This window comes from Mytilus galloprovincialis, chromosome 5, assembly GCF_965363235.1.
Source record: "Mytilus galloprovincialis chromosome 5, xbMytGall1.hap1.1, whole genome shotgun sequence".
Lineage (NCBI taxonomy): Eukaryota > Metazoa > Mollusca > Bivalvia > Mytilida > Mytilidae > Mytilus > Mytilus galloprovincialis.
The window spans coordinates 75,629,258-75,644,051 of record NC_134842.1 but is presented as its reverse complement, the minus strand read 5'-3'; the positions used below and the strand labels follow the sequence as shown (position 1 = coordinate 75,644,051).

Genomic DNA, 14,794 nt, shown 5'->3' with positions numbered 1-14,794 from the left:
CGATCATACAATATGTCGTCATTTTGTTTAAAAGAATGTTAATTCACCCCCCTAAACTATCATTTTATAAGTCTGTCCGTGCACGGACTTCCATGAAGTTTACACAACAGACGGAAAGTTTATGTGTGCTCAATCTTATGTGCAAACGTAACAATAAATAAGCCAAAAGCATTTATTATAATTATCAATCTGTTGCATTTAAAGTAAAACGATCTCTCGGGAAGATATTTTATGAAGACTTTTTTTATATTTAAAAACGCTTTTAAAAGGTCGTCTATTGTCATAAAACCATTTATGTTCATAAGTTTTCTATCTTGGTCTATTTGTAAAAAAAAAAGTACTTGTGTATTTTCCACTTATTTCGAACGTTTCAAATCTCTTTACTTACAAAAACAAACTGTGTTGCTATTTTCTTTTAATTCCAGCAAGTGCATGACGGGTGCCACATGTGGAGCAGGATCTGCTTACCCTTCCGGAGGACATGAGATCACCCCTAGTTTTGAAAAGGTGTATTATAATTTTGCTTTTAAATATTTTAAATTCAAACACTACTGAAGAGACATCAAATGTGTATTAAAATTGGTACAGCTAATGTTATTTGAACAGTTGAATGGTTCAAGCATGTTAAAAAGGTCAATGCGTTCATTATGATGTGAAAAAAACACGTGTGTAATGTGTAAATTGAGATATTATAACGGCATACAACGAGGGACATGGGTATGTCATTGATGAGGAATGGTAGACGAATTATTGAAACAATTTGAATTATCATTCGTGTATTTGTATTTTGAAGACGTCCATCTGTGTCAATATCAAAGACAAGATTAAAATATGAAGTTTCATTCGATATTTTGCCTTATATAAGTTGGACTAGTATTTATGAGATGCAAGCGACTCTCTGAAATATGGGTTATGGAATGACTGGAGGGTATGTTCAGTGTATCTGAATATAATAAAAAAAATCTTTTTTCTTCTTTGCGGACAATCTGTATAAATTACGCTTAACATGAGAATAAACCTACGTCTGCTATAACTAGAAGATTCAACAATTATATTGTAGATTAAAAAAATTAAGATTAGTTCAACTTATGTGTATTTGTTGTAAGAATCAAACTATGTCTTCACAAGTTAAAAATATTCATAACCCTAAAAATGAAAGTGTATCTAAAAATTGAATTTCTGTAAATATTGACAATGCAATTTCCCATAGGAACTCCTTTTACGGCTAAAAATGTACTACTTTTACTATGAAGATTTGAAAAAAATCTTATCCTAGAATTGAAACTTCATATGCGCCACAATTTTTTTCAAAGGTCAAAATATAGGGCTGTGCGGCATATTTTCAACGTGTATATGCCCTGAACTTCTCAGAGTTTAAACTAACACAAGTTTTCTTAACTACCCCTACCTTGAATGAAAGGTTACCACAGATTTCAATGTAAACAATATGCACATGTTTATTTACTGGTAACATTCCCAAGTAATGTCTCTGTGAGATGGAACGCAGAGAGCATAACTGGGAACCAGTATGTAAACAGAATTAATTTTCTATGAATATTCAAGATCTCCCCAAAAGAGGTGTGTTTTGAGAAACAGCTGTATTTACAAAGTGCAACCTATAATTCACGTTTTTGTTCAAAGACAAAATAAATTGTCGGTCCAATACAAAGAGGTAGTCAATCTTTCACTTGATCTAGAGAGATGGTAAAGTAAAATGTAAAATCCAAAAATACTGAACTCCGAGGAATATTCAAAATGGGAAATCCATTATCAAATGGCGAAATCAAAACCTCAAACACAGAGTATACTCACAACAAAAAGTCTTACTGTAATCTTACAAGATTACAATACGGGTAATTAGAATATTAAAATCATTTTTAGTTCATATCCCTGGTTATATATATATCTCATCTCAATAGTTTTGTACGCAATAATTTACTGTAGAAAGAATTGTTGACAGAAAGTAAGATAAATATTTAGTCAAACATTTTGACCCTCCTGTTGAATATTGTTTCTATAATATTTTATGTGAAGATTATGTTTCCAGTTGTTAAAACTAACGCTCAGGATAAAATTCGATTACCACGGCCCAGGCAAAGTGTAAATTTCTAACAAATCCATGGTTTCCATAAATTATATCTTAAAAAGACGGATAAGTGATATTGTTTTCTTTTAATTCTCCTCTGTTAAGAATGATGTCAGGCAAAATCTTGGATTCCCAATATTTCGGTTCAAAGTTATATATACATGTAATGTGTAATGGTAAAATACTTTGAGTGATATTTGAGTTCTATTTATGATAAGGTGATGTAGTGAAAAGGTCAAAATAAATACTAACGTATCTAAGGAAATATTATCTTAATATACAGAACTCACCAGTTTATCTTGTACAATGGATCATTCACAAAATGTATTTATTTATCCCACCTTTACAATCATTCTGTACATGTAGTCTGTCGAAAGACTTCCATGAAGCTGACATTTCAGCCGAAAAGTTTATATGTACTTAATCTTATGTGCACAGTTATATAAAAGCCTGAACATAAAATACACAAAACCGAGTTATTATCGATCTGTTTAAAGTAATGCGATATCTCGGGTAGATATTTTATAAAGAAACCTTTCATATCATACATAAGGTTTATAAGTTTGTCTGTCTAGTTTTATTTGTAAAAAAGCAGAACCTATAACTTCAATTATTTCCGTCATTAGAAAATCTCGTTTTGGGAAAGATTAAACTTGTTTAAATTAAACATACGGACGAAATAATATCGAATATATGTACTAAGAAAAACAGAACAATGTAAATAGTAAAAGTGTTCTGTCATTAATACGTATATAGTAACGTCGTAATAACTTTACTTGAATGCATCCATCATAAATGCTCAGCAGGGTGTACTTAGTATTAGTAGCTCATTGTGAAAGATATCATCATTGTAACTTTGATGGAAGTGTCCTCTTATAACCAAAACGACTCAACACAAATATCAAATAAAAAGCTATAATTATAGAAAAATGAAAATATCCAGATACTTTGACACCATGTTTGATAAAACTTTAACTTTCTTGTTGCATTGAAGAACCATTGGTGGTCTGATATCAGATATGGTTATTCGTTTTTTCAAAACTTGAGAAGGACAGAATTGCTGATGAGACAAATATCCACCAGAGTTCCAATTGCGTAGATATAAGCAATTATAGGTCATCGTACGGTCTTGAACAAATAACAAATCATTACCATATAGTTATGCAGCTTTAAAATGGACAATTATGACAAAAGGTTAAACTACTGATTAACAGGTTCCTGAATTGGGGAAAAACGCTCACTTTACTGCAGGTTTAAGACGTTCCTAGGACTGGTTCAAGCTGAATTCTATGCAAAAATAATTCAGATATGCGGAGAATCTACCAAATCTTGCCAAGTCACCATGTTTGAGAGAGTGCTCATCTTAACTCAACCTGGGTCAATGGATAACAACGCAATATAATGTAACGAAAACCTATCCCTTAGTGCGTTGCTATAAGAATGTGATTTGTTAGAATGTATAAGTATATATGAAATAAAAGTTACAAGTTACCCTTCTTCGATAGCGTGGTACTCTGGTAATCAGTATACACTCTGGTCAGGTTGGTTCATCCAGGTAAGTTAATGACTCAGATATAAAAGGGTAAATTGGAGTACAGGTTTTTGTATGGTATCTCTAGATGTTTGTAAGAAAAACAGGCTCGTTAAATAAAAAAAAATCAACTTGTATTAACTTTAAGATGCATTTAAATATCAAAAATAATTACAAATATTAAATAACTTAACAGTATTCTAGTCTAACAAATAAATACTTTATTAACCTTAGAATATCGTGAATTCAAGAAAATGGATAGCGAAAAAATACCCAGAAAATTTATTAACTGTAGTTTGGTAATCGGCAAATGGCAAATCAAATTCAATGCCAAAAGATAACTTTCTCTCGAGAAGTTATTCTCTAAATACAACTTGTTAAGGAATTAACAAACACACAGGGTAAAGTCTTACTAAAGACTTATATGTATTCTCCGCCGTATTTATACTTAAGTTAGGCAAACCAATCTTCCGATTTGGTTTACCGTTTACCATTTTGGTATACCATTTACTATTGCAGAAATACATAAATTACAAAAACCGGAACTGGTGACTACCAAAATATATAATGACGTCATTGTACGTCTTTGCAATAAACAATGCACAAGTGTTTCGAATGAAAAAAACATAGTCAAGAATAATTAAAAGTTCAAGCGTTAACAATGTTTAAACATAGTTATACAAGAAATATATACAATGTAATAAGAAAGGTCAATCATTGGTAAGATTTAAACAACGTCATCATTCAATTGTAGGGGAAACATGTTCCATTTCAGAGGATCCTCACATTTCGTTACAACATAGTTAAAAATCTGCAGGAAATCGCCTGACTGATCAGATTGGCATCAATCTCATAAAACAGGACACATATGTGTGCTATATGTATGAGAGTACTCACAGTATGCACTTTATAATTGATGCCTGAATTCATTTTCTCTAAATGCAGATTGGTCAGTTTAGTGTGTGGCGTAGCTGTTTTATAATAAAGGAATTGATGCTATCAACATTAGCAAACAGATAATCTAAAATTATACATTATTTTCTAAATCAGCCTATTTCTATTATCATTTTATCCTACAGTTACACCAAAACCATTGCATCCTATTAAACCAGTATTTCAGAACCTTGACTTAGAAGGAAACCTCAAAAACATTAACGTGACTGTTCAAACTCGCCTTATATGAACAGTTCTACTGGCCACGCCATTACTGGGGATCTAACAATATTCAGCATGAAAATCTCCGGAAGGTGATACTGTAAACAAACTTATTTTCGCGAGCGATTCATTATTGCGACTTTCGTGAGTAGAAAAATATCGCGAATATAAACCGTCGCGAATATGTGAAACTTGGATTTTTCCTTAACTACATCAAGTAATTTGAGAATCGCGAAATTATATCGCCACGAAATGGGCTAAAAGGGACTAAACGCGAAAGTATCAGCCAAAATATGTTTACAGTATAGTTAAGTTCAGAGAACCCAACCACATCAATTTCAGCCCTAACTTCAAATAATTCATAGACAATAACTGTTTAGTGTCTTTTAAATATCAGCTGTATTTGTACGAGGCTAGGAAACAAGGTGTATACGAGCTTTTAGCGAGCTACTACACCTGTTTCGAGCCGAGTACAAATACAGCTTATATTTAAACATATTTATTTATAGTGCATTGGGAAACAAGTTTTGCAACTTATATTAATCCCCTTCCACTTGGCGGGTACGAGTGTTGCCTTGTAGCGGCATTAGCCTACTCTTTTTCGAAATCTACAAGGGTGCCTTTAACGTGCAATAGATATGGCTCTCTCTTAACACGGGTCAGCCATTTATCGTCCCCTTCCGACGGACTATCGTCGTTTCCTCAAGACCATACTCGCAGATGGTGTCAAGGGAGAGCCGAAAATTGAGTTCCTGAAATTTTCATCCCAAACGGGAATCGAACCAGGAACCTTTGTGTTAGTAGTCCGATGCACTAGCCACTACACCACGGCTCTGTATTTAAAGACACTAAACAGTTATTGTCTTTATCCTGCAATTAATTCTGTATATTATTTGCGTTTTGAAAGACACAAAAACTAACATATTTAGTATATATTTTCGATTTGTAATCCCTTGAGGCCCGCGTAGTAATATCAAAATCACACATTACGCTGAATGGTCAACAATAATACATCGCTCTAGGTGAATAATTATCTATTTTAACATAACAACTAATTTCAACAGTAAAAACAAATAACAAAACATTGTCAAATTTGAAACAGAGGTGTACGAGTTGTCCTACGCTTCAGACTTGACATTCACTAAACATGCATGCTAAAATTGACATGGTTGATTTTGTAACACAATCATACACATTCAAGTTTTGAAATCGACAATTTTCATCGTCATTGGAATATATGCAACGGGAATATACATTCTGAGGTCACACAGGTTCAAACAATACTCAGTCCGGCAGTGGGCGGAGCTTTGAAGCGATATTCTTATAGTATACAGATACAGCATACCGATATCTGTAGGGCTGTACAGTAGGATACCCAATTGCAGGATAAATTGTATTAACTAGCTATGACGTTATTTCTAAATTAAACTGTAACACAAACAAATCGTGCACATATAGTTGCTTTAAACTAAAATCTTATATATTAACTGGATGATTAATTATCTTTACTTTTACAAACGAATAGAAAGTAGAATTACAAACGATAAGACAAAATACGATATCCGATCAGAATTACAAATACAAACGATAAAACAAAAAACGATATCCGATCAGAATTACAAATACAAACGATAAGACGAAAAACGATATCCGTTCAGAATTACAAATACAACATCATAACTCATTACCATGAATGTTGGATATACAAAACCGTAAACGTGTCTTAAAGCACCGCGCTGAAGTACGTCCACTATTCATAGTTCATTATTCAAAATTAAATAATTAATCATGAAATAGTTCATTATTCACTATTCAATGTTTAAGAAATGAATAATGAATAATGAAATAGTTTATGTTTCATTATTGAACTTGTGAACTTGAAGCGGTGAATAGTGAAATAGAAATCAAAAAAAAATTACTGTGACACTAAAGCTATATCCCGTATTTGTAAATTCGTCTTTTTTTGTGTTATCTAACAAATATTCAAATTAATATCAGAAAAAAATAAATAAAAACATTCTTTAAATTTTAATTTGATATATTTATCTAGTTCCTAGTTTCGGAGGATAAACTAGAGGGTTTTCCTAAATATTTTTAACAAAAATTCCTTATGTATGAACGACCTGAATACCAAAACATATTTTTTTTCAAAATTGAAATACTCTACGTTGTCTTTCTTTTCTGATTTTCACTGGACCTTTGCTATTCTTCATCCTTTAATAAATTATAGATAAAACAAGTCGATTGTGCCGCAATGACCATGAGAGGGGTTACGGAGGACCTAACTGCCAAAATACGCGTGGAAATTAAGAAATAGCCAATTTTGAATAATGAAAGGGATATTTTGAACAATGGAAAGGACTGCTGCGACCCTTTAGCCCCTAATTATAGATATATTTTATACCTCATTCGAAAGCTTATTACGAGAGGAACAAAAGGTATATAGTCAACACGTTCCGCAACGCATATTAGAGGAGTAACAAAAGACCTAATTACAGAATTACGCTTGAACCTGAAGAAATAGCTTATTTTGAATAATGGAATGGACTGCTGCAACCCTTCAGTCCCTAATCAAGGCAAGATTTATACACAAAATTAAAGCTTATTGATAGAGAAATAAACTGAGTATAAGAGATATGTGCTGCAATGATCATTAGAGGGGTTACGGAGGACCTAAATGCCAAAATACGCGTGGAAATAAAGAAATAGCCAATTTTAAATAATGAAATTGATATTTCGAATAACGGAATGGACTGCTGCGACCTTTTAGCCCTAATCATAGATATACTTTATACCTCATTCGAAAGCTTGTTACGAGAGGGACAAAAGGTATATAGTCAACATGTTCCGCAACGCATATTAGATGAGTAACGAAGGACTTAAATATCGAAATACGCGTAAACGTCAAGAAATAGCTTATTTTGAATAATGGAATGGACGGCTGCAACCCTTCAGTCCCTCATCAAGGCAAGATTTATACACCAAATTAAAGCTTATTGATAGATGAATAAACTGAGCATAAACGATATGTGCCGCAATGACCATTAAAGGGGTTACGGAGGACCTAAATGCCAAAATACGCGTGGAAATTAAGAAATAGCCAATTTTGAATAATGAAATGGATATTTTAAATAATGGAATGGACTGCTGTGACCCATTAGCCCCTAATTACAGATATACCTTATTCCTCATTTGAAAACTTATTAAGAGAGAAACAGTAGTATTATTATGAGAGTTCTGCCACACCCCCATTTTGAGGTTGGGTCGAGGGAAAATGTGTCTTTGTGGAAGAAAGAAACACACACACACAAACACAATGGATTTTAAGATTACAAATATTTCTGATCGCAGTAATAATACGGCACAAGAGGTAGAAATTCTGAAAAGAATAACTGGCCGCTATTAAGGCAAACAGAGAACAGCGCTGCAATGATGACGAAATTCTCAAATGGCGAAAAGTAGGACAGGACTCACCCTGGATTGTCAAAGACATTAAAGATGTTGACACGAGGTAAAGGTCTGCAAAATTATAACCTTGTGCTGGAAAGGGGAAACTTTTCGCACATAGCGATGTGAAAGTTTAAACATGCAGCTGACTACTGTCTTGGCAAAGAGAGAGACCGATGGAGGTGTGCAAATTGTGAGCTATGGGATGAAAAAATCCAGACGCAACGGGTACGTTTAACTACTTTCTTATTTTTTATAAGGATTGTAGGATGGGAAGTGTAAGGATATGTTTTGTAGGCCCGAAAACTGGGTCTAAAAACCAGTAAATTGGGGACGGTAGTTTTGGGGTGATCTAATTTATTTTATTTTTATTGTAAGGATAAAGACATGGATCCAATAGTGAACATGGAGTTAGTAATTGAAAACTTCAAAGCCCTCAGAGGTATAGCGAAAATGAACCATCTTCGAGGGAACTCCCGTTTGAGGAGAGATCAGTTGGTTGAGAGTTAATAGAAACGAAAACAAATCTCAAATTTCATCGTCGTCCCAAACCCCACACAAGGAAGGAGATTATCACCCAGGCAAAACAACTTGGGTTGAAAGATGTTAGCGGGCTGTCGATAGATCGACTGCTAAAGAAGGTGCAGGAAAAGATTTTGGAAGATAAGAAAGTCATTGGGGATAAAATTGAGGTACATTCGCCGAAGAAAGCCGTAAAATTTGTATTTACTACCTGGAATATGACACCCATTATTGACATGGATGTACAGACCTCCCTTGAGGTCTCTCGGATGTCACGAGTGGAACTTATAGAAGATTGGGATTGAAAGAGGGATACTTTCACTTGGGAAACTAGATTTTCACTGCGACCACGGACTTTGTTGAAACCCTTGAGGAGATGGATCAAAAGATCGTAGAAAAGATTGCCCAGTGGACCTCTGACAAAACTAGGGAAATGGTGAATACTTCCTCGGTCCAGCGGGGGGTGTATCCCTTCTCGAATGTACCTTTCTTCTTGGTGATTCAGAAAATCGCGGTGGTTTCATGGGAGGTATGCTGCCGTAAAGGTTCCAATACAACTTGTTTTCATGTTCCTTATGACTTGCGGCAACAGGGGCCATCTTGATAGCGGTGTTTGGTGGTATTGTACTGGCGAACAAGATCGTCCAGGACATCGATATAGGTGCGTGTGGAGTGTTTGAACATTTTCTCTTTCATTATGCGGTTCAAACGTTTGAAAATTCTCGACTTCTCTTCGTTCCCGGTGGAGTAGAGATCGATACCATGCTTTTGAAGCAGCTGATTTACATGTTTGTTGTAAAACTCGGTGCCCTTGCCTGTTCATAGCTTCTTGGGCATACCGCTTTGAAGGCATCCCGCACCGTCACCCCCTTCTTGTTCTTGAGTGGTATCAGCCAGCCGTATTTGGAGAAAACAGCGATAATGCTCAAGATAAATTTATTTCCCTTGTTGTCCCTGGAGAAGTCACCCATATCAACGAGGTCGGCCGCCCAGGTCTCATCCACACCACCCACCGCTACACAGCATTTATGAAACCAGCGTCGAACTGGTTTGTGCAACTCCTCAGCTAGCTCATCGGTCCAGCGAACATTTTTTTTAACACCCAGACCGAATCGAGCTTAGGTACCGATGATGGGTCCGACGATGCTTCAGTCCAAGCGTTCGCGTGTTGTAGAGTTGGGAATGGTGTTAAGCGAGGAAAGCATAGCTTGGTCACATATGGAGTTGCGTGCGGTTGCATCCTTGTGCTGGGTATAACAAAGATCGTGGTGATATGCTGCCTGGTCAGCTTGATTAATGGGTTTCGATCAAGCCTTCAGGGTGCCATCGGGAAATAGTCCCTGGTCCGGTGAAGTTGTTTCCGGGTAGATGCATTTCCATGGATAATCGGTTGATTAGTTTGTTCATGAACCCTGTACCGGTTGTAGCAACAAACTGAGACTTCTTGGCATCGCACACCTTGCAGTTGCCATCATATCTCTGGCACCCGTTGCTGGTCATTACCTCGCTGGTGTTAACTGTGACCGTCTTCCTACGACTTTCACGCAGACAATCTTCGCTATTCTATTTTAATAAATGAACGTTGAAGACATTTCCTACAGTGCCTGAGTAATCACTACCTCATACCTCATACCTCAACGATCGATAAGACGGTTGATCGTTGGGAAGTCGGACTGTTGTAATACGACGTTGCTGATCAACCTTATACCTGCGCGATGGATGGCTCCGACTACAATCGATTGTACGTCTTCGGATAATCGTTTCACCAACCTATGTACCAGCTGTTGGAGCAAGCGCTGGAAAAAAGCTTCCCTAAAGAAGATATCCTAGACCTCTTACAGCGCAAGGGCAAGTCACCCTAATCGTTGATCGATGTGGTCAACAACTTACCACCACCACGACACCCGAGTGGTATCGACAAAGCGATGTACCAGACCCCAAGAACTTGATCACAGCCGCAAGAACCTCATGGTGAACCTCATGGTGTTCGACGACTTAAGGCTGAGAAAATAGAACACGTGTGAAGACAACGTCGATTGTTTTTACCTGTGCCAGAACTACTTCACACTGCCACGCCAAGCGATCCGGGAGAATGCCAACTTCCCCTGCCTCTTCCAGCAGAACGCTACGAATATCGACCACATCCTACGCAATCACTGCAACGATCTCTCCAAAGAATAGTTTGGCGCTCTGTGTAACCATCGATTTTACAAGCACCAAGGCAAATGGAAAGTATCGATGCAAATTAAATGAGTTATATGAGGTAAAAGATAAAATTGAATTGTTTAAATCAGTTAGCTATGGACATTAAACGTTTAATGAATCATGGCTTATTTTTGGATTTAATGCATCTTATGTGTTTTTACTTGTAATTATTGAATTAAACCTCGAGATATTTACTTTTAGATGTTTGCTTTTAAATTATAGGCCAATTTTCGGGAAAACAGTCGACTGAGGTAACTGCAAATTCTCGTGGATCTTTTTTTTTTTTGTGCCTAGACATAAAAGAAATATTTTGTAACAACTTTAAAATAATACAGCCGTCTTAATTTAGTTCAAGTAAATTGTAAATATCTATACATGTAAAATATTAAAACACACATTTGAAGGGACACAACTCTGATGACTCTATGCAATAATTACAAGGAAATGCTATAATTATAAATTTAGATTCTGATCAATGTGGTAAGTGTATATAGACACAAGGATAGGTGGTATACTTACCATTTTAAAGACAACAAAGTTCAATAGGAGTGGATGTAAGCAATAATATGCAACCGTAAGGCCTTTCGCAATGAGAAAACTCGGTCGGCTATGAAAGAGCCCCGATATGAAAATCATAAAACAATTCAATTGAGAAAACTAACGTCCGAATTTAAAATAAAAAAAGTTTCCGAAAAGCAAACACTACATACATAAACCAACGACAACCATTTATTCATAAATAAGTTCATTAGTTTTCTCGTTTGAATTATTTAACATTTAAATTCAGAGTAATTTATAGCTGACTATGCGGTATTGGCTTTGATCATTGAAGAAGGCCGTACAAAGACCCATATTTGTTTATGTTTGTGCCGTTTGGTCTCTTGTTGGGGGTTGTCTCATTGGCAAGCAAAACCAAATGTTCTTAATTTTATATTCACTATAGAAGAATATTAAAATAGTATCCTAGAAATGGGTTTAAAAATAACTTGAACATCTAGTCCAGCACGTAATATTTGTATATACATTATTATTACAGTACGCTGGAATAATGAAGTTATACTAATATCTTGATTCCCATATTTGCTGTGAATTCCAATTTTATAGTTTATTAGTCAACATTGTATGACATTTTAGCATGTACAAATGATAGTGTTTTGGTGATGTAACTGTTGTAACAACATCGCAAAAAGTTTTATTTTGATTCGATTAACATATAACAATACAAACATATAACAACGCTCTTGAGAGCTTTTTAACGAATATAAAATAACATACACAATATTAAAACACACAACATGCAAACAAGATATATACGCATCTAATTATTAAATGCATAGAAACAGCAAAGGCATATTGTAATACATTCAAAGCAAATACTAAAATACATATCTAATAAAATTGAGAATGGAAATGGGGAATGTGCCAAAGAGACAACAACCCGACCATAGAAAAAAACAACAGCAGAAGGTCACCAACAGGTCTTCAATGTAGCGAGAAATTCCCGCACCCGGAGGCGTCCTTCAGCTGGCCCCTAAACAAATATATACTAGTTCAGTGATAATGAACGTCATACTAATTTCCAAATTATACACAAGAAACTAAAATTAAAATAATACAAGACTAACAAAGGCCAGAGGCTCCTGACTTGGAACAGGCGCAAAAATGCGGCGGGGTTAAACATGTTTATGAGATCTCAACCCTCCCCCTATACCTCTAAACATGTCAAAACTGAGGCACATCTAAAATTTAAGCACAACTAAAATTAAGCACAACTAAAATTAAGCACAAGTAAAATTAAACACAAGAAAAATAAAGCACACATAATAACATTTTGAGCAATTACCAAATATGAAAAAGCTTATCGACATACAGAACAACAGCATTTGGAACCATTCCATAACTGTGTAAGGCTCTTAAATTGAGAAAAACTGTTTTCAGTCCTTAAATGCAAGGTCAGGTAGGCTGTTCCACAGAGTAGCAGCTGCAAATTAAAAAAAAATCCTACTAGTTTTCACATGCGGTATATCCAATAAATTACAATAGCTGAAAGAATATTTACGACAAATACGACAAAATTTCGGTACTAACCGCAATAGACCGAAAAACGGACAACGATTTTCGGTCATTTTCCTGAAGGAAATCTTTTACATTTAATAGATCATGTAAACAGACAGGCTCAAAATTATTAACTATAATAAAAATTTGCATTGTCATTAATCTTTGCCTTATAATTGGCTGTGAAGGCATCATAGCCTTTCCGAGCAACTGTTGATATGAGTCGCGTGAGACAACAACCCAACCAAAGAGCAGACAACAGCCGAAAACCACTTCAACTGGCCGAGAATATCCCGCACCCAGAGGCAAGTTGTAGCTAGCCGCGAAATAAAGATGTGTACTAGTTCATTGAAAATGGACGTCAAACTCAACTCCAAAACATATAAATCAACTCAATTTCAAAAAAACATACAAGATTTACAAAGGTCAGAGGCTTCTGACTTGGGACAAGCCCAAAAATGCAGCAGGGTTAAACATGTTTTGTGAGATCCCAACCTCCCCATTATCTTAATAGTTAAAGTAGAATAAACAAACACACAGCAATACGCATAGTAAAACGTATCCCTTCTGAATAAGTCTGTGTAAAGGATTGGTAAACTTTTGAGGTGAATGTCAATATTTTGTGCTTTGTATAGAATATTAAAAGTACCATAAAAGATTAGATGTGAAATACCTGAACGTATAAGATGTATGCATGTTGATTTATTTTACGAATGATGTCCATGTACCGATGATAAAATTTAGTAAGTTTTTTTTACTAGTTTGTGATATTGAAAACCCTCGGTTATAATTTTCAGTAATACAGAGATTTCTTTCGTTAAATCAATACGAGATATAAACACCATAAGATGGTGACAATTAAGGGAACTTCACCATCTATAAATAAATAATTATAACAATATGATATGAAAAAAATCATCTCTTTTATCATAAAGGAGTAGGTCCAGTAAGACCCCTTTATGGCCCCAAAATATAGCAGTTTTACAAAATTGTTAAAATATAAACTTTTAGTTGTTTATTGGACAGAGGAATGCTTCTTCTACATAGATATGGTCTGTTTTTGACAATACAATGCACATATATCGGGTAGTAGCACCATTAAGTCATGCTAAATTACTAAATCTCCACAATTCTAGCATTTTAGTTAAATTTTAGACGGTTTCCGTTTAAAACGAAAGTGGCCGCATTCGTGTTCATCCTAATTATTGAAATGTAAGTTGTATTTGATGATAATACATAACATATATAAAGGTTATGGATGAACACGGATGCGGCCACCTTCATTTTTGACAAAAACCATCTGAAAAGTGACATTTTTCGGCATATTTGGTAGATTTTTCATATTTGAGCTTGAATCGGATCGTTTTTAATGACTAAATCAGTTAAAATCTTTCACATAAACTAATTGAATCAAATAAAATAGACACTTAAGAAGTGTTTAAAAAGTGGTCAAAATCTTTCGTCAGATGAACCTGAAATTTGAGGCCAAAATCTGTCCTTACCGGACCTACTCCTTTGGTATTAAGCTTAATACTCCCGTTAAAAATATAGATATCAAGATCGAGGAAAGGGCAGTGTACATTTTTTGTATGAACATTATATTTAATGTCAACTCGTGTAATGAATGAATGACATAAGTCACATTACAGCATGGGTCCATTCAGATAAAACTTCCATCAGTATCTTTATAAGTTTCTTTTCCATGTAGATAATTATAAGACCGTGGATTGAATATGAATGATGCACAAAAGCAATCGAGAGGGTGTGATTTTATATCCTTATATATTGATACA

General features: G+C 35.0%; 1 protein-coding gene across 1 annotated transcript in view; it reads right to left on the bottom strand.

Moving 5' to 3' along the window:
• Positions 1-2,487, bottom strand: part of LOC143074148 (uncharacterized) — a 176,698-nt gene extending 174,211 nt beyond the window's left edge. Inside the window, exon 1 of the mRNA XM_076249696.1 lies at positions 2,377-2,487. The gene's annotated coding sequence lies outside the window, so the exon portion shown is untranslated. The remainder of the gene's footprint in view (positions 1-2,376) is intronic.
• Positions 2,488-14,794: the final 12,307 nt, after the last annotated feature.